The sequence below is a fragment of the Leiobunum rupestre genome, chromosome 5 (genome assembly GCF_980474605.1).
Source record: "Leiobunum rupestre chromosome 5, qqLeiRupe1.1.hap1, whole genome shotgun sequence".
NCBI lineage: Eukaryota > Metazoa > Arthropoda > Arachnida > Opiliones > Sclerosomatidae > Leiobunum > Leiobunum rupestre.
In genome coordinates, this window is record NC_143388.1 from 27,712,732 (window position 1) to 27,735,047 (window position 22,316).

Genomic DNA, 22,316 nt, shown 5'->3' on the forward strand with positions numbered 1-22,316 from the left:
CGTAGGGTGGAATTCTTCGATTAAAAGTAAAGTTGGTAATATTTATTTGTAAATAATATACTTAATAATAAAAAATTTATTAATTTAATAATAATAAAACTTTTATTAATTTAATAATAATAACATTTTTATTAATTTAATAATGATAAATTTTTTATTAATTTAATAATGATAACATTTTTATTAATTTAATAATAATAAAATTTTTATTAATTTAATAATAATAAAATTTTTAAATAATTATATACAATTTGGCTAGTTAAAGAACAACAAAAATGACAAAGGAGTTTTTTATGGGGCCTCTTAATCACGCAGTGCCTACTCGCGAAAAAATCCTGGCGGGGCTATACTGGGTAGAAGTAGTGTCTTCATTAGAATCGGTCGAGAAGCGATTGGAAGCGAGAATGGTGGATGATATTCTGGGAATCGGGATGGAGAGATGGTGAAAGGCGTCGGCATTTGAAATGGTCTGGGGGAGTTACCAGGTACCACGGGATCCAGTGGTAATGGCTTTGGCGACCTGGTGAGATAGGGTGAGTTGCCCGGAGTGACAGTGTAGTGTAATCGTGGAAGTTGTCGAGTAGAAGGTGTGAGAGGGCCTGCGGATACCATAACTGGTGATCGTGCGGTTGACGTCCCCATTGTGGGCGTGGTTTTTGGCGTATTGGACGTTCAATGATTGTCCGGGTGAAGTCAAGGGATTGGGTGTGTCCATGACTGGGAGGCTTGGAGACAGCGTTGTATGCGGAATTTTTTAAAAATCGGTGGAATTCGACATTATTGGGGGGGTGTAAGCAGTGGTGTAGTCCTAAAATAAAAATAACCGGGGCGCTACCTGGGTACAGCCAACTTCGATTACGCGCGAAATCGAAGTTGGCTGTACCGGCAAAGGATTTTATTTAGTTTCTGTTTAACGAAATTATGCATCAAGATGATATTCCGGATAGCTGGTAAGAGTCACGTGTTACTATGGTTTTCAAAGGAAAGGGAAAGGCTGAGGAATAACTCAGTTCTATCGTCCTATAGCAGTAACGTCGGTCTTCTACAAAGTGTATGCCATACTTTGGAAAGAACGCATTAGCGGGTACATGGAATTAAACGGCTTGCTCGATGAAGCTCAGTATGGTTTTCGAAGAGGTAGAAGGATTTCGGACAATATTTTTGTGCTTTCTCAGCTGGTTGAACTCTATCAGAAGCAGGGGCTCTCTATATATTCTGCGTTTCTTGACCTTCACAAGGCGTACGACAGTGTCAATCATTATAAGTTGTGGAAAACGTTGCGTGGCTTCGGCTTTGTCCCGAGTTTCGTTCGCCAAATTCAAAAACTGTACGCTGATAGCTCGTATATATACACAGCCCAAGGTGTTACTACTGAAGCGTTGAGGTGTGGTGTAGGTTTGCGTCAGGGGTGGCCTTGCGGTGAATTTACGAGTCGGGAGTTGGCGCTAAAATCGAAAAGGTGGAGAAGAATAAAAGTGCCTCTGTTGGCAAAGTGTCGATCACTTGCTTACTGTTTGCATATGACATTCTTCTTTTGGCAATTTCTGCGGCGGATTTACAGGAGCTGTTGGATAGATGTTCTGCTTATGCTGATTCCCAGGCGTTAAGGTTTAACCCAGAGAAATCAAAAGTTTTGATGTTTAGTACGTCAAACGAAGCTAGCCCGGTCCCCTTTACGTTGCAAAACGCATCTTTGGAAGTGGTGGAAGAGTAAAGCTATCTTGGTGTCCTGTTCTGTTCCAAGCTTAACTATATTTAAAATCATGAGCGCAACCTTCAAACTAAAGCTACTCGTCTACGGTGGGCGGTCAAGAATATGGCGGATGGATCATATAACAAATACAGTGTATTTAGGACTTTGTGGAAAGCTGTGGCGGTACCAACCACCACGTATGCAAACGATGTTCTACCGTATTCCCGGGTCTCAATCACAGCCTTTAAATATGCTCAGAGAGTAGTTGGCCGTGCTGCACTTTCGGCGGGCCCTTTCGCAGCTAAGGCTGCTATTAAAGGTGAAATGGGCTGGAGCAACATGGAGGAACGTGAAGGGCGGCTGTTACTTATGCCGGCGTCCATGCTTCCTGGCATAGTTTTTAGATTGCTGAGGCTTCAAGGTGTTGAGACCAGGCTACACTGAGAGAAAAAAAAATTACATGGAACTCCTGGACGCACAGTAGCCAGGAATGTTCTGTATTTTTTACAGAAAGTTTCGTAAATATCTTTTACTTGAGATTCCTGTAATTTATACAAATAGCTCCTAGTAAAATTTTCAACCAGAATCATTGTAATGTATACGACTGAAATAATAATTAAAATTTCTAACACGCCTGTAAATTTTACGGAATTTACATTTAAAAACTGCGTGAGTATAGCCAGGAAATATTATATATTTGATTTGTTCTTACTACCCTTTTTAAAAATAAGTTTATGTACACTAAACATTTCCGTAATTAATTTTTAACCAATAAGGTACTTTAATTGTAAAAAATATTCAACACATAATTTGCTAAATATATACCAATAAGCTCCAGCAGAACTACAGTCCAAAGCAAGAGACATAAACACGTGCATAACATAGTAATGCAACTCATCGGCTCGGAATCCAGACACGTATTAAACTTAGTTAAAACCACAAACACTAACGCGATGAATTTGCATTTAAATGTATAAACATTAATTTGTTTTAATTTGATGGGTAGTGAAAAATATGACTCCATTGGTGCTTTTACGAGATGTCACTAAAAATATTTTCTTCATATTAGTTGATTTACAACAAATAATGCATTTTTATGGATTATTACTGTTTGGTAGCAATTCAACTTCGACCACAATAACTACAGGAACTACCTGTATTTTAAATACCTTAAAACGTCTTCATTTTTTACTGTAAATACATAGTAATATGTATTAAACAAATATGTACATATATAACATTTCTACCATAGAAACTACATGGCTGTCGTTTATTACAAATTTCTGAAACAAACCTCTAATTTTTACTATAAACATATAGTAATATGTACTGAAAATGTATGTATATATTACAATTCAACGATAAATATTACATGAAGCCCCTGTATTTTAAATACCTAAAACATCCTGTAATTTATACTATAAAACAAATTGTAATATATACTGTAAAACAAATTGTAATATATACTGAAAATGTATGTATATATTACAATTCAACGATAAATACTACATGGAGCCCCTGCATTTTAAATACCTAAAAACATCCTGTAATTTATACTGTAAATATTTCTAGAATATAGTAATTTAAACATTACAGTACTGTATTAAAAAAGATACAGAACGGTTGCTGTAAAATATTTCTGAAAATTGTACAGTTTATTCTCTCAGTGTACTTAAGCGTATGGCACAGCTTGATCGTGTCTATGGCAATGGCACGACCCGGAATACAGCGACGAAAGAGAGAGAATGGGCTGCTGTAGTAGTGCGAGATGTTCATGAAACGGCGGAGAGGCGTTGGCGTAATGATGTCAAAAGCAAGAATAGTCTGAAGCTCTACCAAGTGAAACAGAAGCCACAAACCGAATCGTGTTATGATGGTTCTTGGTGTAGTGGCCTCCTGTTCGACACTAGAACGGGCTGCCTTCTGACGGGAGAGAGGCAACATCGGTTGTTTGGTTTTGAACCGGCCTGCAAGCTGTGTGGGAATGCCTATGAAGACATCGCCCATGTACTCTTTCATTGTCCGGTTGGTGAAAGCGATGAAGATATCTTTGAATGGCGCGTGCGGAACCCGGAAATCTCCTTAGAGGAAGCCCTTGGATTGTCAGGAAATTTTCATCACTTGTATATAGTTAAACACATTCTGGTTACCTGGATGGCTAATAAAGATAAGTGGCGTCGTGAAAATATTTAGGAATTTAAATGTTTATTTGTTATATGTATAATTTTATTGTTGCATTCTGTAACTTATATTTGATACTTTCCAGTACTACATATTATATATTTGGTTTAATGTTGTGTATTGTTTTTAAACCGTGCTCCCTTTAATTTGGTGACGCCGCCCCGATTTCAAGGGGTTGTACTTTGTATGGGTTTACCAATAAATCTTAAATCTATAAATGTACGTCCAACTTCAATTTTTAACGTGATCTAAGCTGGCCGTACCTAGGTAACGATTTGAAATAGTTATGGTATTTTTCTGCGGGCAAAATTTATCATAAATTCACACACCCTTTATTCCAAAAAATGATATACGAAATAGAAGCAAGGCGCGCCCTGGCAAGTTGAAAAAAAGAGGCAGGGCCCGCCCTGGCAAAATGGAAAAACCAAGGCGGGGCGGGGCCCTGCCTTTTAAAAAAGCACCGGGGTGACGCCCTGCCCCGACTACACCACTGGGTGTAATCGTAGATGACTGCGTCATCTGCGGAGCATGGTACATTTAGCTGTTCAGATTACATAAGAGTGTGGTTCGTGAGCCAAGTCGGTTATCATGGCAGAAAGCCATGTTCTGTGGGCCGCATAGTATAAGACGTAGTTGTTGTTCTGGTGATAGGTGCCGCTTGTTCTGGTCTGCCTCAACCATCTTGGCTTGACGGTTCTCCAATTCGGCGGGAATATTTGCCGTCGGGTAGTGAGGTGTTAGTGGAACAGTCGTGGTGGTCAGAGGTGTGCGGATGCGACGACCCATCAACATTTCTGTGGGAGATGGGAGGTTGCCAATTGGCGTTGAACGATATTCCATTAGGAGGTATTGAAGGTCGTGACCACTCGATTTGGCTTTCATGATCATGTTCTTCACGGTTTGGATCGTGCGCTCAGTCATCCCATTGGACTGAGGGTAGTGAGGGCTAGACGCAATATGTTGGACACCCCATTGCTGTAGAAAGTTGCGAAATTCACGGGACTGGAAGGGAGGGCCTCCATCCGAAATGAGACGTTGAGGTACCCCATGTCAATTATGTTGCTTCTACAAACTTGGAGAAGTAGTCGACCAAAAGAATTAGGTTCGTGTTGTGTACATGGAACAGATCAGTGCCAACGGTTTCCCAAGGTAAGGTAGGTATGGGAGGGGGGTGCATCGGGAGAGGAAGGTTTCTAGGATCCCGAGAGCGACAAATTGGGCATTGCCGAATAAATTGAGTGATGTCTTTTGTGATAGATGACCAAAACACGTATTGCTTGGCTTTTGCAAGACAGGCATTAACACCTTGGTGCGCGACATATATCTCTGTGAGTACGTCGTTTCGTTGTGAGTAAGGGACTATTAGGTGGTCACCACGAAACAGCAAGCCGTCAGATTCATGAATCTCATCTTGGTATGGCAAAAATGGGAGCAAAGGAATCTGTAATTTATCGATGTTAGAAGGCCAGAGTGGAGAGTAGAGTTTTACAAACCGGATCTGTGGTGGTTTCATTCTTGAAGATGGTCTGTTTGGGAGCAGAGAGAACCACCATGGAGTGAACAGCTACATTAGGGCCTTCCAGAAATTCTGTGTCAAGTTCCATTTGTGGTCGAGGTAACTGAGTGCAGTAAAAGAGCAGTCCCGGTGGGTCTCGTTGTAGAGTCTGGTCTGGCGTTGTTGAGCCTGGGTGATGTGCAACTTGGCATTCTCCCGGCGAGTGGTGACGTTTTCGGAGTTGACCTGGGCCGGCGTGATAGTGGGTAGCGTGCGGTCCATGGGGCGAAGTGAGATGCGACCGTATACCAGCTCGAATGGCGTTGTTCGTGTTGACTCTTGACAATCGGTGTTGTAAGCGAATGCGGCGGCGTGAATTGCCTCGTCCCAGTTCTCGTGGTTGTCGTCAACGAATTTTGAAAGCATATCAGCCAACGTCTTGTTTAGTCGCTCCGTTAGTCCATTGGTCTGTGGATGGTAAGCTGAGGTTCGCACGTGGGCCGTTCCCACCATCCGTAGAACCTCCTGGGTAAGTTTGGCCATAAATGGTGTTCCCCTATCGGTAAGTAGTTCTTTGGGAGCTCCGTGACGGAAGACGATTTGTTCGACGAAGAAACTTGCTGCTTCAGCGGCTGTACCATCGGGGACGGCACGGACCTCAGTCCATTTTGTAAATAATCGGTGCAGACGAGGATGAAGGTATTTCCTTGCTGGGATCGTAGAAATGGGCCAAGGAAATCCATCCCGACCCGTAAAAACGGTGAATCTGGGCATGGCAGTGGCTGCATGAGTCCGGCGGGAGCCAATGGTGGTTTGTTGCGGGTCTGGCATGCGTTACATGCCCGGACGTAGTGCTGTGTAGTAGTTCTCATTTTAGGCCAATAGTAGAGCGGCATAAGACGGCGCAGGGTGCGAAAGAATCCCAAATGGCCGGAAGACGGGTGGTCGAGAGCTGAGAAGAGGATGTCGAGGCGTAAAGAACGTGGAATAACGAGGCGAAGTCCTGTCTGGGCGTTGCGGTAGAGGACTTGGTTCTGTAGGGTGAACTTCTTGGCTTTCTTCTGAATTGACCGGGGGGTGTCTGGCCGAGGATTACGCAGGAACGAGATGACGGGCTGTAGTGCTGGATCACGGAGGCGTCGGAGATCGGAAGGCATGTGATCGTGGAGTCCTCAGTGACTGTCTGGTTGGCAGGATCTCGTTCCACAAGGCGGCTGAGACAATCAGCGTTACTATGTTTTCGGCCGCTGCGGTGCCTGATTTCTTTATCCTGGCCCTGTAACTGCAGCGCCCACCGAGCGAGACGTCCGTGTGGATCCCGAAGACTACCCAACCAGCAAAGGGAATGATGGTCGGTGATTATGGTAACGTGGCGTCCGTAAACGTATGGGCGAAACTGGCCCAACGCCTAAACCAGGGCCAGGCACTCCTTCTCTGTGGTGCTGTAGTTGCGTTCCGGCTTGGATAGGGCTCGGCTTGCGTAGGCGAGAACGAATTCTTTACCGTCCTTGCGCTGGCTCAAAACAGCTCCAATGCCGTCGTTGCTGGCGTCGGAATACAGCTCGGTCGGTAGGGATGGGTGAAAGTGTGCGAGGATCGGCGGACTGGTCAGGAGTGCTTTCAGGGCGTGGGAGTCCGAAAGGAAGCACATTGAACTCGAAGAAACCGTCCGGTGTGGTGAACGCGGTCTTTTCACGGTCCTGCTCGGCAACTGGGATTTGCCAGTAACCAGAAACCAGGTCCATCGTAGAAAAATAGCGTGCACCTTGAAGGCGGTCTAGCGCGTCGTCGACACGCGGCAGGGGGTAAACGTCTCGCTTCGTTATCTCGTTGAGACGACGAAAGTCGATACAGAAACGCGGCGTTCCATCGTCTTTCTCGACGAGCACCACTCGTGAAGCCCAGGGACTCGAAGAAGGTCGAACCACGTCGTCTTGGAGCATCTGCTTTACTTCTTGTTGAATGATCTGTCGTTCGGTCCACGAAGTGCGTCGCGGCGGCAAGTGAATAGGAAGGTGTTCTTCAGTGTTGATTGTGTGATCTTTCAGGATGGATGGTCGTAGTGGCCCGGATGGATCGTGAAAGCAGTGGTCGTATTCTTGCAGGAGATGATCCAGCTGGGCGCGTTCGTTATTGTTGAGTTTCGGTGAAATATGTGATGTCGTCCATGGGGCCGGTCTGGCGGTGTCGACGTGACAAAGGAAACTTGGTGACCCATTTTGTTTGAGCGTATAACGTGGGACGTAGGTTCCAACCGGGTGTTGGGGATGGTCTTGAAAAAGTTCTGGCTGACGGAGGATATAGCAGCTCCCGGATCGATAAGAGCGGTGGTTTGAATGCCATTGATCGCGCAGGGCAGCCATAACAGCTTGTCGTTCGGAGAGGGTGGCGATGATTGTTGGGCGACCGTATTCTCCATTACGGCCGCCGAATTTAGTTTCCCTGGTTCGGCATTTGGTAGATTAGACGGCGTTGCTGGCGGCAATGTTTCGAAACGTGGCCAACCATTTCGCAGTTGAAACAGACGGGTCGCCCTTCAGCAGTGCGCCACTGCGCGGCTGCACGGTCTTGAGAAGCAGCGGGTCGTTGGTCTGAAGGTCGATGTGCCGACGAGAAGGTGGTTTGAGTCCCGGAATACGGGCGGTTGAGGACGGCCGGATATTGCTGGCTCCTGGCGGGAACGGAGGAAGGCTGAATCACCCGTGGAGCATTGTAGTACTGGAGTACGCGAGTGGCTGGCGGGACTGGGTTTGCGGCAACCTTGTCTCGAGCTCGTCGTCGGTCGACCGCGTCTTGGGCGTCGGTAATGATCCGCACGGCGTCGCAAAGTTCCTTCAAGGTACTTGGCTCCTCTCGGTAAACGGCTCCGACGAGATCACTTTTGAGGCCGCGCATCAAATGCCGCACCTTTTCGGGCTCACCTACGATTCTCCCTAGCTGCTTGCATAATCCGAGAACAACTTGGTAGTACAGCATGAATGGTTGCGGTTCCTGGACTGGCGGCGTTGGTGGACGGGGAAGCGGCAAAGTGTTCCCTCCTACTGGCGGCGGTAGCTCTGGTCGGGGCTGGTAACGTCTGGGTCGGCCGTAGTGGTCGGTCGAGTCCCACTCTGCTTCTGTCCATGATGGGCTGGCGACAGGGGCTTTTATACCCCACTCCCCGGAAGCGAGCGGGGGGAGTCCGAGTGGGGGGAGATAGTCGGCCCCGGGACTTCCAGGCCGGTTCACTGTGTTTTCCCCGGGGCCCGGCCGATCGTCCCTGGGATTCCCCCTCTGGGCTGCTGGCGTTTCCCAGGTGTCCGTTACAATATTATGATCAGTCATATGGGGTAGGTACAGGGTGTACATGGCTTGCTGAAATATTTCGGAGGCAGTACATATGCCATAGGGAAGTCGTAGAAAGCGGTATCGCCCAAATGGTGTGTTGAAAGTGCATAGATATGAGCTAGGCTCGTCAAGTTCAATATGCCAAAAGGCGCTTTTGGCATCTAGTACCATATAAAGAGTATACCCATGAAGAGTAGAGAAGATGTCTTATGCTGTAGGCATGGTTTGCGGGACTCGAATAATAGCTTTGTTCAGGTTTCGTGGATCTAAGCAGAGGCGTAAAGAACCATCAGGTTTGACCACAGTGACCATTCCATTTACCCAGTCAGTGGGTGCCGTAACAGGAGTTATGATTCCTTTAGCGAACATGCGTTGAAGTTCCTGATGAACATGGTCATGAAAAGCTTGAGGAATACGGTGGGCAGCAGTGATGACAGGAACAGCATTGGGCTTAATTTTGATGATATGTTGTCCGGGAAGCTTTCCTATAGCATCAAAACAATAACGATATTCATTAATAATTTGTTGAGCCGTGTCTGTGGTTGGTGTGGATGTTATCGGGAGATTGCGAGACATGGGTGGTGTGGCGGTGTGTAGTACATCCATTCGCGAGTCAGTCGTTGTAGACGTTGATGGAACATGAACAATGTACCCCAAATAAACAGTGGCTTGCGCTCCCAAGAGGAGTAATATGGAAACTGCATGTGGCTGAGCACGTGCCAGAGGAGTAAAATAACGTAATCATGCCCAGAATAGGAACGTGGTGGCCCGAATACGATAAAATACGAAAAGTAGAAGGGCGTAGTGGTGGTTGAACCATTAGGGCATCATAAACATCCTTGGGAAGGATATTTACCTGCGAGCCAGTGTCAAGCTTAAAAGATATAGGAATGTTAGTTAGGTAGACAGTATCGTACCACTCATCAGAAACGCCAGAGGCAGTATGGGCAGAGTTGAAAGTTAATAGGGCTGTGATACTGTTCAGATAAAGCGTGTCGATATGTGGATAGGCAGACTTTTCCGAAGGGGAATGAGATTCGTAATCGTAGTAGTCTTCATCATGATAAGGTAGTGAGTCGACATCAGTGTCTGCGTGGTCAGAATAATGCGGTTGTAGAGAATATGAATTCGCTGCAGAGATAAGTTCATGAGTGTAGCGAGGATATGGTGAGCGACAGAGACCTGCCCAGTGTCCACGGCGATGACACCTGTAGCAACTGGCATTAGCAGCGGGACAATCGTGGGCCGTGTGTTGTGTGCCACAGCTACGACATGATCCAGGACATGCATCAGATTTATAGCCTGGTGTACCGGTAAGATTGAAACCACACCACCGGAGGTCCATCATGAAATGCCCTACGCCAGCGTGCACACGCCCGGACAGGTGACAAAACCAGCATGGGTAGCAGAACCCTACTACTGATGGCCGCACCCTCGACGCAAGCCGCTCAACCCAGCAGAAGATGCAGCATGGGCCGACCAACGCTCCACTTCGCACACAGCAGTGGGAATGAGAGCGGATGCTCTGGCAACGCCAGCCGACACCCTACCTAGGAAGGCAGAGAGCCAAGCCCCATTGGAAAGAGCTCCTAAAGGGGAACGGCGGGCACACGGCAGCCCGCATAACCCGGCACAGCCGGCACCGGATATCCCGGTGGAACCCCAAAAGGCCGGGAGATGGGTCCGCCGTGCCCTCATACGGAGGCCCGCAGCCCCACAGCAGGCTACTCAATCCGCCGAGACGGCCAGTTTGCCCGGCCCCTCTCCTTTAGCCTGGGCCGAAGCCCAGTTACCAGCCCACACCGGACCGAAGACATGATCCAGGAGTCGTGTGTCGACCCTGAGGGGTAGTGAAATGTTGGGTGGGAGGCCGAGATGGAACATGCGGGTGGTGAAAAGCAGAAGTCAAGCCACGAAATTGTCGATTGGAAAACCGTGGCTGCGAACGGTGAAGGGGTGGCCCGTGCTGTGGGTATGAACCTCGTGTCGGAGGCAAAAGATAACGGTGAGTGCTGCGGTGAGAAACAGTGTCCAAAGATATGGGGGAAGACTCGGGACCAGATGGTGAGGCAGAAGGAGCGATGTTGCGCGAGTGGCGAGAGGAGGTTTCATCAGCCTGACATAGTGCTGTGACTTGTGAGAGAGTTTGATTCGGCTTGGAAAGAATTCGTTTGCGTAAATCATCGCTGGTGACGCCCATGGCAATTAGGGTGCAAAGAATAGATTCACGAGCATTACCAAGTTCGCAATGCCACGCTCGTGCCTTTAGTTGAGTGAGGAAAACATCAAACGTTTGATGAGTGAGTTGTTTAGTAGTGAATAGTGTATATTGAGCGGCAATAAGATTTTTGTAAGGAGCATAATATGCATCAAAGGCGGATAAAATCAATTCAAGAGTTAGGTCCCCACCTGCAGGAACAGCGATGTCAAGAGTATCATGTAGGTCTTTCGCCTTTCGTCCAGCAAAGTAAAGGAAGTTAGCTACTTGCACAGAGTGAGGCGTTGTAGCGTCAGAGAGTTTGGTGGTGACGGCGTAAAGGCGATAGTTATCGCGATATTCAGCCCAAGAGAGCGCCGGATTATTTACGTCCGGTATAAAAGGCTCAGGGCCAGTAAAAGTTGTAGTCGCTGCCATGTGGTCAGAGACAAGGCTTAGCAAAAACGAGGCGCATAAGCAAAAGAGATATGATAAACTGGGAAACGCGAAAATTTAATTTAAAATTGTAGAGATCCCACTTCTGACACCATGTTGTGATGTTTAATTGTACTGATTAAATAATACTGATTGATATGAAATATATTTACTGAGATCATTCATTGTTACATTGTTGTGGCTCTCTTGTCATACATGGTTAAAATTGGTTGTGATCCCCCAGCGCCCTCTATGTGTTTATACAGTCAAGGTTCCATTCTGACTTCGAATATCTCCTCTTTCCTTTCCCTTTTTATGTAACTCCCTCTCCTTGATTTGATTCACCCTACAAAAGGCCACGACTTACACTTTATCACCATCTTCCCACGCCTTGGTGAATTACAATCTTGGAGTAAAGGTAGGGATATATCCCGTTAAAAGGTTGCGCTTCTGAGAAATTAGTCAGGTCGCAAATTGTAAGATTTTGACGAAATCGTGCGTTTTGTGATAAAAGACTGAAAATTTGTATACATACATTTTTTAATATGCTCAATCGATTTCAGACGGGAGGCCATCCGTAACTATTACGTAACGGCCGTAAAAAGCGATTAAAACGCGCCTTAAAGTGCAGTCGTCCTACTCTAACGACCCCTCGAAAAAGCGCCTGTCCACGTGACTCGTTCGTATGAGAAGGAGAGGGGTTGGTTTAAGGGGGCATCCATAAAAGAAATTTCTTACATTTTCTCTACTTGGTAGGTTTTTAGTATAAAACAAATAAAGTTACACGTAAATTTATAATTCTATTTTTCAAATAGGAAATAAAACAAAATTGCAAAGAAGAATATGTATTAAATTATCGAACCTTTATACATTATTTATCGAGGTTAGAAATTTCTCAAATATAATAGTCATTACTTAATTTACGTTATATATTTGTATTCCAGATATTTGTACACACATATGCTACATATTCATCTAAAAAAATATCTTTAGGGTGGCTCGATTTGCTCTGACCAGGCTTTTTGATCAAGACTAATTGAGATATAATTTTGAAATTTTCAGGGTTCGCGTATTTAGTTAGGAACGCTTTGAATTGCAAATCGCAGAAAACTCGAATACGTTTTCACGTTTTTTTATTGATTTTTTTGACCGCTAGGTGCTCGAGAACAATTTTCAACGATAAAGTTGTAGAGCATACTTGAAAACTTACAAATAACGTTTGTTCGATCACAAACGAACAATTTTCCCCTTAGGTAATGAGGTCAGCAAAATATCAAGTACGCGATAGCAAGTCAAAGGATTGTTTTACAAAGCTTAGTTAAATTAATTGTTTTTGAGAATAGCATGTACGATAAGTTAACCATTTATTTGGTACAAACAAGTGAGAGAAAGATAAACAAGTACTTTCCAATCAACCTAAAAAAACATTTTTAATCGAAGTAACGAAAGGGTGTCAGAATTTATAGCCCGGTGTACCGGTAAGATTTAAACCACACCACCGGAGGTCTATCATCATAATGCCCTACGCCAGCGTCCACAAGCCCGGAGAGGTGACAAAATCCAACATGGGTAGTAGAACCCTACTACTGATGGTTTCACCTTAGACGCAAGCCACTCAACCCAGCAGAAGGTGCAACAATGGCACGACCAACCCCGCACTTCGCACACAGCAGTGGGAATAAGAACGGATGCTCTAGCAACTCCAGCCGACACCCTACCTACATAGGGAACGACAGTGGTCCGCATAACCCGGCACATCTGGCACCGGAGATCCTGGTGGACTCCAAAAGACCGGGAAAAGGGACCACTGCGCCTCATACGGAGACCCGCCACCCCACAGCAGGCTACCCAATCCTCCGAGGCGGCTAGTTTGCCTGGACCCTCTCCGTTAGCCTGTAACGAAGCCCAAACCTGACCCAAGTCGGCGGTGGAGATAGGATCATTTAATCAGAGCTAACATCTCCCAGTGCACCACTGCCCTTATGGGTTACAAGAGCCGGACCCCAACTCCCCGGTTAAGCCACCAGTTATTGCTCACTCTAACCCATTTAGGGCCAGTAACGAAAGGGTAGCGACATTAACGGTATGGTTCGAGGGTTGCTCCGTCTGCCGCGATACATGTTTAGCGCGATGAAGCATACTTTGGAATGCACGCTGGATCATGTCGGGAGTGACCAATTGAAAAGCATCGATGATACGCTAACTAAATTCGACCAGGCTTGTAACAGGCGTCGCATAGACATGATCGTTGATGAAACCCCCCAGTAAGAAGTACGTCGGTGTGAGGTCAGGCGACCTTGGAGGCCTTTGGATTGCTCAGTATAATCCTATCCATCATTGTTGTAATTCAGCGTAAAGGTGGGCTACTACAGCTCGATGTTGATATGGCGGCGTACCATCATGTTGGTACCAGAGTCGTCCGTAGTTGGCCAGAGGAGTATCTTCTAATGCGCCCGCGACTTCATTCAGTTACAAAGATAATTAACTTTGCCCATTTAGACGGTTTGGCCGAAAAAAATGAGCCATGACCCCATTTCCGACCGGACACGCCCACACGTTTAACCGAAATTGTTGTTGTTGGTCGTAAGGAAAGCCCCATCGTGGATTCACATCACTCCACATGTGATTGTTTTGGTGGTTAAATGGTCCGTCTCTCACACCAACACTCATCGGTCACCAAGAGCAGATTAAAAAAATTTGGAGTTTCGATGTCCATGTTGCTTAACCAGTTACAAAAGTCAAACCCACGAACGATATCTCCGTCATGGGGAGCTTAATAAAGTGTTGCTCGATAAGGATGGAAATTGTGCTCGTGAAGGATATTCCAAAAGCAGATTCTGCGCAAACCCAACTTTACGTTTGCACTTCGAATGCTTGCTTGAGGATATGCCACGAAGTACGCTAAAACTAGCTCTTCTTCGTGGATGTTTTGACAACCAGCTCCTCAGAATATTGGATTGACATCTCCATGGTTCTGGAAATCTCGAACAGCTTCGAGAACGGTGTTGTGACTGGGAAATCTGACAGGATACCGCATTCTGAAAAGTTGACATACCCTACGAGCGTTTCGATGGGCTTCACCAAAACTAATTCGATCATTTAAGCACGCTGTTCAGCGGATTGCACAGGCATAGTTGAACTTGCAAGACTCAGACTGCGCTTCATTTTGGGTTATTTTGGTTTAAATACTAAAACTAAATTAAACCTTTGTACAAATCAACTATGAAAAAAACAAACTTAGTAGGTCTAATTAGACCAGCTTATCTTTATCTCACTTGTTTGTTGACGTATTATTCTCAAAAACAATTAATTTAACTAAGCTTTGTAAAACACCCCTTTGGCCTACTATGGCGTACTTGATATTTTGCTGACCTCATTATCTAATGGAAAAATTGTTCATTTGTGATCGAACAAACGTTATGTGTAGGTTTTCAAGTATGTTCTACAACTTTATCGTTGAAAATTGTTCCCGAGCACCTAGCGGTCAAAAAAATCAATAAAAAAACGTGAAAACGTATTCGAGTTTTCTGCGATTTGCAATTCAAAGCGTTCCTAACTAAATACGCGAACCCTGAAAATTTCAAAATTATATCTCAATTAGTTTTTGATCAAAATGCCTGGTCAGAGCAAATCGAGCCACCATAAAGATATTTTTATAGATTAATATGTAACATATTTGAATTCCAGGTATTTGTATATGTAACGTAAATTAAGTAATAACTGTTATATTTGAGAAATTTCTAACCTCGATAAATAATGTATAAAGGTTCGATAATTTAAGAATACATATTCTTCTTTGCAATTTTGATTTATTTCCGATTTGAAAAATAGTATTTTAATTTTACATTTAACTTTACATGTTTTATATTAAAAACCAACCAAGTAGAGAAAATGTAAGAAATTTCTTTTACGGATGCCCCCTTAAACAAACCCCTCTCCTTCTCATACGAACGAGTCACGTGGCCAGGCGCTTTTTCGGGGGGTCGTTAGAGTAGGGCGATTGCACTTTACAGCGCGTTTTAATCGCTTTTTACGGCCGTTACGTAATAGTTACGGATGTCCTCCCGTCTTAAATCGATTGAGCATATAAAAAAAATGTATGTAGGTATACAAATTTTCATCACAAAACGCATGATTTTTTCAACTTGCGAACTGACTAAATGTAAAAGCTAAAAACAGTCAAATTTTGGACTTGAAAAGTCAGGGAAAATAACTTAAATGGTCAGTCTAGTATTTCTTTCAAACTAGTTTACAGTTGCATAAATATCCACTCACTGTACTGGCACATGCAATAAGGTTCAGATTTATTGGATCCTTGCGAGCGTATTACATTTACACCCTGAGGTGTTACTCCCCGATTTGTTTCAAAGTCGGGGGTTAAGTAGACCCTTATGTACCCTGAAAACTTCTAAAGGGAAAAAGTTTCAATGGCCATTCGTTTTACCATGGCAATCAAAAATGTTTTTCACAACATAATCTTAAACTTTATCGTTAGCATAGCAAAATCACGGTTTGTAAGGGCGGATCCCTTTGCCAAAATCGATAAAATTTAACCAATAGAGCGTTCTATAAAATCAGTGTGGTGTGCTTTCCCCCTTTTGAGTTCGGAGGAGGTTAAAGTTTGGCCGGTTTTTCGTGTGAGATAAAAATATTTATCTGGCAAACCCGTAAAACATTGAGAGCCGTCGATTTTTAGGAGTAGCGTAGTTGCTAGCCTAGGCTTCACTAATTTCCGGCTTTCCGCACCATTTTTCTTATTTTAAATGATTTTTGTAATAAATGTATGATAGGAAATGAGCAAAATACTACTGCTAAATCCACGGGTTTAAAAAGAAACTTAGATCAAGAACATATTCATCAACCCAAACATACTTCAACACCTAGGGTCCGTCAATATTCATATAAAGACAGGATATAAGCCGAATTGTCTTAAACCAAAGAATAACCAAAGTTGTTAGTCCTGCTGAACTAGCTCTATAGTCTGTATGAAAAGTTTGGTCGGTTTTGGGCCGATTTTATAGAACGCTCTATTGTTTTGCTAAAATTTAATTTTTTTAAATGGCAAGGGGGGGGGGGGAGACCATTACTACCCTTGATTTTTCCATGCTGTTTTACGTAGATAAAATTTAGTAATACTGTCCTTTAAAACAACATGCACCCTATATTTGCTACTACATTGAGGTAGACAATAGGACCTTGGTGAGATGGAAACCAATAGCGAATCCTTTCTTGGATGGAAAGAATTTTCCGTACAACTTCCCGTATCGCAGCAGAAATATCGTGAAGGCGTCCGATAACCCTATCATGCCACATATAGCAACAGCAATAACGAATAAAATTTTGTAGATTTTTAACGAATCTATAAGATATTTAAGGCCTGAGCGAATTTTTCTATGGGGAAAACCACCTGTCCACCAAAACTGGCACAATTTAAAAGATAATTCTCATACTCCTTACAATATTAGTAAACCGTAATAGCATAACATTAATTTAGCACTGTTGATTGGCAGTAGAGAGATAGCTATTCAGCTTTGTCCTTGCTCTAAGCCCCAAGTCAAATCGCGTCAGAAATGCGTTGCAAAACGATGATTTGCTGACAGTCCATAAGCTTAAATTAACCTCAAGAGCGAAATAAGGATTGGCCCTTAAGTAAGGAATCATCTTGTTTCTTATCAGTACCCTCTTTGCTTCCCTCATTCTTTGAAGTAGATTCCTGGTTTTTCCCCAATTTCTCTACACGTTAATGATGGTTTGATCTATTTGGACCTGTGCCTGGCTAACTCGAAAACCTCAACCTGTGGGTCCAGAAAAAAGACGGAGATATGAAAGAAAATTGCTTTTAACAAAGAAGTTTGAAGGCAGATTTAAGCGGCTATTTGGGGCCAAACAATGAGCAAATAAATAAAGTTAGAATTAAAGGTTTTTTTACAGCTTTATCGCGATTAATATTTCAATTTATTAAATGGCGTACGATTGTTTCCATTAAATTACGTCTCTCAAAAATGGCTGATTCTTTTAAGCCGAATAATAGAGTCGTATTTAATTGGTAAGAACATCCCAATTTTTCATATTGTATATTCGCATACTAACAATCGGGCAGGCTAATAAAAATAAATTATTTATTGACTATTCAACGGGATAGAGCCCACGTTGACGTTTTGCAGCAGATTTTCGCAACTGTCGTATAAAATAAGTTAACAAAATGAATTATAATCATCGACCCGAAATGTAAAAACTTCCTAAAATGGGCAATTCCAAAAATGGTCAGTTTCCTTAAAAAGCAATTTGCTAAAAAGGACAGTTGCTATAATTGAAAGTTTGTTAATAGTTCAGTTATTTACCGAAACTAAATGCATTGAACAAAAACAGCTCAGAAAAATAATTAAATTATTATATAGAATTATAACAATTTACTAAATATTTTTTAGTGACTCCACCCCTGTGACATTTGTTAAGTGTTGTACAAAGCCTATCCCTCTTTAGTGCGTGAACAGTAGTTTAACCAATAACCTGGATAATCGGATGACACCCTAACCCTTTTGACATTTCTGGGATATTCCAATAGGTTAACTGTTTGAATCGAGGGGGTAGTCACTCGTAGAACGTTTTTACACCTGATTACTGATTTCTCACAATATTTCAGTGATTTTCAGTGATTTATCACAATATTTCAGTGATTTTCAGTGATTTCATACAATATTTCAGTGATTTCTCACAATATTTCAGTGATTTCACACAATATTTCAGTGATTTTCAGTGATTTCATACAATAATTCAGTGATTTCACACAATATTTCAGTGATTTCTCACAATATTTCAGTGATTTTCAGTGATTTCACACAATATTTCAGTGATTTCTCACAATATTTCAGTGAGTGTCAGCGATTTTCAGTTATTACCAGTGATTTCGCACAATATTTCAGTGATTTTCAGTTATTTCACACAATATTTCCGTGACTCAGTGATTTCACACAATATTTCAGTGATTATGAGTGATTTCACACAATATTTCAGTGATTATGAGTGATTTCACACAATATTTCAGTGATTATCAGTTATTTCCCACAATATTTTAGTGATTATCAGTGATTTCTCACAATATTTCAGTGATATCTCTTGGTTACCTACGATTTGTACACCTTAAGCGACTACCCCGTCGTAGCTCAAACAGAAGTTATAGTTTTGGGTGGGTATTATATTTAGGCCGTGTTCGCAGTAACTATATTGAACTCTGTCGGATAGGGAAGGGTTATTTAAGGCGAAAGCGAATTTATCTAGAGCTCGGGGAAACGGATAAATTAACCACCAAAATTTCAGTTAATCATAAAAAATTCGATTAACTGTTTATTAATTAATATTATTCGCGACTATTATACGATTTAATATGCAACAAACAAGTTTCTATTCGGATATGGATATAAAAGAAATGATGGGAAAATATCTTATCCGAACGCCAGGTTCTAAATCTATCTATGGGGGAAAATAGTGAAGCCAAAGGCAGGAAGAAAACTAGTGGGACGGCTAAAAAATTTCATTTTTCACTTTCAAGCACCTGTCTACCAAAACTGGCACACTTTGAAAGTTTATTCTCACTGCTTACAATATTAGTAAACCGTACTAGCATCACATTAATTTAACACTGTTGATTGACAGTAGAGAGATAGCTACTCAGCTTTGTCTTTCACTTAAAATAGCAGAAAGCGTCTAAAATAATAGGTCGAATCTACAGTTTGCTAGTAAAACACAAAAAAATATTATTTAAAAAAACATTCTTCTATAAGAGCAGTTATTTTGTAACATGTATATTTAAAATACAAGTTATAAAAAGATTTGAGGCAGACACCAAAATTAAATTAGTTATTAAACGTGCTAGACGTTTAAAATAAGCTTTGAAACTTAAACACAGGCGAGCGTCCCGAATAAAATAAATAGAAAATGTCAGTTTGGGCAGTGTAGCCTTATTTTTTCGTCTTTCTGATAGTCCGATTCCAAATTTGAGATTAATAAAAACCAAGTTGAATTATGATTATTTCATTACTTAAACAAATAGTTGACAATACTTGGCATTAATATAAAAAAAATTATAAAAATGAAAAAGGGTCAAATATTATACAAAAACCAGTTTTTTGAACTGAAATCAAAGTCAATTTTAATTAATTCTGGCTTCAAAACCGTTTCCTTCGAAAGAGCTACGTCTTAAAGACATCTTACGAGACAACGGTATGTATCGACATTTTTGTCAGGAAGCAGAGCGTGTATAAAAGGAATCATCTTTCCATTAGCAACTCCGTGTATACTATACAGCTGAACAAAGTTTCGGCGCCACGTCAAATGTTCTATCCTTGAACAGTTCTTTACAGCTACACATTCTTGCCAACTTTAATTGCACGCCTTAGACATCCTCCGTTTTCCACCCTACATCTACGACACCTACACAAATTTTAAAAGAAAATGCATCAATTTTAAATTTTCCGAATCAAAATACTTTTAACTCCCCCATAATATTACAGTCCATAGGTGGTTCTTTTAACGAAGTTATTTCTTCAAAACAAACACATTTACCAACGACACGATAGTTAGATGCCATTAAAACAACCTACACTAACAGATTCTAACTATTCTCCGCTATATTTATAATACAGACGACTAAAAAACAACAAAATTTCTACAAAGAATAAAAAAAGTCGTCACAATCGCCTGTATAAAAAACGTCACAGGTGTAATACAGGGTATTACTTTCTATCTTTCCTATAAATTACCTCGAGAACCATTCGGTTTAGAGAAAAAATTCCATTTAGAGATTATAATTTCAAAACTTATTTCAAGTTATTAATACATAAAATGTGACGAAGAACAACTTTCTAATTTGAATTTTTGCTCTAAACCTTATGGTTCTCGAGATAATTTTAGTATGACCTTGAAGACATGGTTTACGGTCATACAATTTTCCGAATATTAAAATCTCCTACCATGATGCGATTGTCTATCAAATTTTGATTATGTAGCACGACTTGTTCTGGAGTTATTAGCGCTGTCTTGCAATTTTCCCTTTTACGACCTTTGTGATTTTGGTTAAATTTTTCTCGACTTACTATTGGTCGAATCCGATCATGTTTACGCTATGTAGTAATAAAACGTGACGGGGAACACTTTTCTAATTGGAAACAACTTTCTAACACTTACGGTTCTTGATATAGTTTTTGGATGACCTTGAAGACACGATTCAAGGTCATCGAGGTAATCATTCTTCTTTGGCCCCCTGCACGAGCTACGTAACATGAAAATTCCTAGAGAAAACGGTTTTTGAGATATTCGCCCTGGATCGTTTTTTAGTGGACACCCTGTATACTCCATACTACATTTGAGTCTATTTGATCGATTCCGAAAAGATCGAGCGGTCCCATTTGATCGATTGTACCTTTTCATCGAATTATTCCGTCATTATTCCTACTGCAGTTCGTTTTGGCATTAGGTAAAATAAAAGATACTAAACTGGTACTATAAATACTTTTGAATTCGATCTAATGAAACAAATGACCAAAGGAATTCCATCAAATGGAATTTCGATCAATTGCAACATATAGTGATCGACTGTCGATCACATATTTGTCAATCAAATAGACTAACACCTATTGCTCAAACACTGTGAAATATTCGCTTGTAGAATTAGGACAATTTGGATATTTTCGAAAACCTATAGGTAACGCATTAATCTTATCATTAGTGAGTGGGTATTTGTAATCGTGATTTTTAACGACAATACTTTTCGGATATGATATTCAAGGATTGAAAGAGATATAACTGCTTTAGAACTTTTGATTTTACCGTTAAAATCTGTAACGTTTTTATGGTTAAAGCCCAAATTCCTATACTCCATCAACTCATTCCATAACGTTAGCATTTTAATTACTTTTAACTATAAGCCTAACAAATTAGATTATTAATAATTTAACACGATACTAGTAATTGTAGGTTTGATTGAGAATAAAACGGATTAATGTAATTAAACAATGAAGATCCATTTAATTAATGAATATTGAAACTAACACTATACAAAAAATACGTCCATTGAGTTTGCAAGTTCTCTTCCCGCTGGTTTAAAGGGTTTTCCCCTGAGCTCTTCGGTTTCCCCTTCCATAAAAACTTGTTAAGGTTAACGGTAATAGTAAGTGTAGGGTGCTATTGGCTCGCGTGACATGAAGAGCTTGCAACCACTGTACTACGCATTGTAACCCGGCACCTGAATTTATGTTTTAAAAGTCGCTTGATGACTTGGGCCTAAGGTGGTGCCTTGGTTGATAAGCCTAGCTGATTATTATTATTAATAGTCTATTTTTGTATATAGCGAAAGTGACCTACTTGAATAAAACAATATAGTTTTGTTTGTAGTTTAAAGTAACCCCGCTACTGAGCAATGGTGGCTCTAGTTTTTATAAAACCCTTTAAGATATGTCTTTAATTAAGTCTTCAATCCGTAGAAGGTTCTACAAAATGTCTATTTTCTTAAAAGATAATATTATAAAATTTAATATTGAATTGAAATTTATCTATTGGAAAATTGTTAACTTATTCGGACTCTTCAGGTATCCACAGATACAGAGTGTTTCAAAGATCTTTCTGTAATTTTTATATCACTAAATATTTTTTTTTCGGCAGATCTGCGACAGCTTTGTTTAAAATTAAGTTACGCCAAGAGTCGCTGAGAAGCCCGACACAGTATTATAATAAAATATTAGGGTTCTCATTTATACCTCGTAGCTATGATGTCAATACAAACATTATTGATCGATCACATCTTAGCCTGTGCAGATTAAATGTGTTTATCATATTTACGAAATTTTCGTGGTGTTCTTTAAACATTGGGATTTTAGTATTAGGTCTGATAAATTTCTTTTGTTTGAAATTATTCTTTGTGAAGTATTTTCTTTCAAATAGAAATTTCATATTATGTAAACTGAAAAATAATAATAAGTGAAATTTATAATATC